The sequence below is a fragment of the Bidens hawaiensis genome, unplaced genomic scaffold (assembly GCF_021521415.1).
Source record: "Bidens hawaiensis isolate Kalapana, Puna unplaced genomic scaffold, B.hawaiensis_p1.1 tig00024116_1, whole genome shotgun sequence".
NCBI classification, from domain to species: domain Eukaryota; kingdom Viridiplantae; phylum Streptophyta; class Magnoliopsida; order Asterales; family Asteraceae; genus Bidens; species Bidens hawaiensis.
In genome coordinates, this window is record NW_027493800.1 from 300,625 (window position 1) to 304,284 (window position 3,660).

The following is a 3,660-nucleotide window of genomic DNA, read 5'->3' on the forward strand; positions in this document are numbered from 1 at the left end:
TTCTTTTATAACCCATATCCATTTACCAAACACTAGCCCAACTCATATTCTATTTATCTAGACCGATAACGACCCACTATAAAATAGACGAAATTTATTTCATTATTATAAACAAAACAAGGATGTTACAGTTTTTAGCATCAAGTTCACAACTTTACGTTTTATTTACAACCGATCTATTCTCGTTCTAAGTTTTAAGACTAAACGTTTATAAAAACGTAAACTTTAAGGTAAAAGACATGCCTTTACGTGTTCGTTTGATCTTGGTTAGCTTGTTTAGGAACTCTAGATCTTGTATAAGACTCGTATAACAAAGATCTAATCACAACTAACGTTTACTCACTCTCGGATCTCGCTCGTCTCTCTCTCGGCCGTATACGTGGTATGTGTGTGTGTTTGGAGTGTGTAGAGATTAAGATGGAAATAAATGAGGATTTAGGGTATTAGGGTGGTTTAAGAGGATATTTATATCCCCCAACGCCCATGGACCTATAGCCCATTACCCTTTAATCCATCTTACTTAAACCCAATCCATGATCTTTTCTTTATTTAGTATTAATTAACTATCAACGCATGATAACTAAACGCGACTTTCTTTATTTAATATTAGAATATTTTAGGATGTTACAGACTCATGAATACTTTCTTCCATACGTGAAGGTCTAGAACGAGGTTTAGAAACAGATTTTTGGGAAGGATTTACAGATTGTGAATGTTTCGTTTGTCTAGATTGGGATCTAAATTCGGATTCATCTCTAACAGCCTTTTAAATCATTTGTTGGATTTGATTTAAATATTTATCCGTGATTGGTTCTTCTTTTTGGTTTTCAGGGTCTTTCCCCTTATCTTTTCGTTTATCGGCTTCCTTTCGAGAAGCCTCTCGGTTATCACTTTGTCTTGACATCTTTATCTTTTTCTCTTTAATCCTTTAAATCTGAAATTTTAAACAATTTTATTTCTTAATTACAGGTTTTATTTCATTAAACACATATATATCATAAAATGATATATATATATATATATATATATATATATATTATTTTACAACTTATATATGGTTTAAGCGATATATAAACTCCTATCCTTATTACAACAAATGTTACACATATCATACAGACTATCTTAACACATAACTTCATTTCTTGAAAACACGTCATCATCACCATCGTCTCAATCCTGTATGAATTTCTTCACAACCTTGGTTAGCTTGTTGCACTTTCGAAGAAGCGTCTCTCCTATCTTCTTCTTTTTCTTCCCATCAATAGAAATCTTCTTTCTCAGTTCATCTGTCTCATGTAGGGCCCGATCCAGATGTTCTTCCTGTGATGGTGGAATGTCGTTGGGATAACCGTAACAAGGTAGTGGATCACGGTATCCCATCATAACCACATCAAAATGATTCCTCGGATCCGGATATGGAGAAGCAGTTACATCGGATTGATAGTTGAAGAAGGCGTCGGCAGTCTCATTTTTCTCTTGGATTTCTTTTGCTTGCTCTTCAATCGAGAGAATCTTGCCTTCATAGGGTGGAAAACTTGATGATGCTTGACCCTCGAGTTCATGAAGAAATTGCATATACGGATCAACAGAACCATAGCTTGGGTTTTAATAGTATGGTTCTTCCTCCGGTGTGGTTACTTCATTTGGATTGTCAAGATATTCCTCCTCAGGGTCTGTTTCCTCTTCCGGTTCCTCTTCTGGTTCCTGTTCCTCTTCTGTCATTGCAGGCATGTGAATCTTCTCATATGACATTGTTACTCTCATTTTGGGCTTGTGAGATAGTCCTTCGTTATTGGGGTGGGAATCGACAGCATCCATGGTAGAAGTTCCGGTATGCCACCTTCGCTGATCTGAGTGGCACTGCATCCAGTTGGATGAAGGAGACCTTGGTTCCTCCTTGATTGGTTGGTTTGAGAGGAAAGCGTATGAAGGGTGCGGATTCGGTGGTAAATGTGTTGAACCTCCAGATGGGTAATATGGCGGAATTTCAGTTGGTTGATAGGTAGGAATCTCGGAAGGATGATATGTCGGTACTTCGGATGGTTGGTACATGGGTAAGCTTGACAGATGGAAGCTGGAGTGCCTTGGTGCTTGGTATACTTGGTGTGGAGTATTATCTAGGTGGTCAATTGGACTTTGCTCATTGCCGGGGTATTGATAAGGCTTGGTTTGATTGTAATCCTCATCGGAATTGAAGAATGATTCATAGTAATCTTTACTCATGATGTCTTTTGGAAATTTGTAATATTTTTTGCTCTTCTTGCTTCATTATCATAATACTCCATTAATTTCTCGAAAAACATCTTTGATGGGTGGTTTAGAATGTGGAGAGAGAAAGAAAGGGTTACCAGCCAATCTTATCCCTAATCAAATAAACAAGTAAAATATTTTCCTATGCTTAGATCGAAGCTTGGGTATTGTTTTATGATACCCAATTCGCTAAGATCGATGGCTCTGATACCAACCTGTCACACCCCTATCTTAGGCCTAGGAGTGCGATCAATAGTTGGTACCATATTTGTAAATAAATCAGAGTGGCGGGTTAATGCGGAAGTCTTTTAAAACATGTGAATTTAAATTATAAATATTTACAATACAAAAGACGAGACAAAAATCTCGTTTAGTTTTACTTGTTTATAAGTTTTACAAAATCATTATTTAATAATTAAGTTTTAACAAAATTATCCGAGCCATCGGATTCTTGAGCCCTTCATCTTCTCAAGCTCTATTCTTGATTACCTGCAAAATGTTAGAAAATACGTCAGCAACGAATGTTGGTGAATATGCTGACGCTTAAAATATTTTCTTTACTTAATCACCCCTCGAGACCACATAAGTCTTGGCCCATCTTGGCTTTGGAATAATCAAGTTAAAACAATATCATTATAAACTCGATTCTCTACTCTAGGTCACCACAGCAAAACACCGCAGCGTTTCGACATAACTTAGGTACCATAAATATACACATGGTCAGTCTCACTCGAACGTAACTTAGGTCTGGCCCACCGTGGCTGGAGGTCGTGATCAAGCGTGGTGCGATGTGCCTACAGCATATGTAAGGATCCAAACAAACGTATACTACAGCCTGAGGGCTAGGCTTATACTCTTATTTACGATGTTTTTAGAGACACATAGTCTCATGTAAAGATTTACACATAATCAAGTTGACTCATTTAAAAACAAGTTTGTAAAAGTGGGGCGTATTCACCTTTTGATTGGGATCGGTTTCCAACACCGTCCGTGGGTCTTTCCCTTGCTATCTCGCACCTATAGTACGAGTATAACTTTTGTTAGTCGGATATACAATCCGGCATAAGACCTTTAGTCTTATTTACCTCAATGAACCTTTAGTTCAATACTCTTTCACTTTAAAACCTTTAGTTAAAAAGTAATATTTATAAACCTTTAGTTTATTATAAAAACCCTACGTTTCTTCTTCTTTAAGAAACGTATTCTTTTCTTTATTATTTAAGAATACTCATTTATACTTAAATAATATTTTATAACAAAGAATTATATATATTTATACGCACATATATAAATACATTTATTTTTCTTTCTTTTCTTTTCTTTGTTATATACATGTATTTCTTTTTATCTTTGAGACATCGAGTATAATTTCAAATTAGGGCATTAAGCCTTTATTTTATTATTATTTTA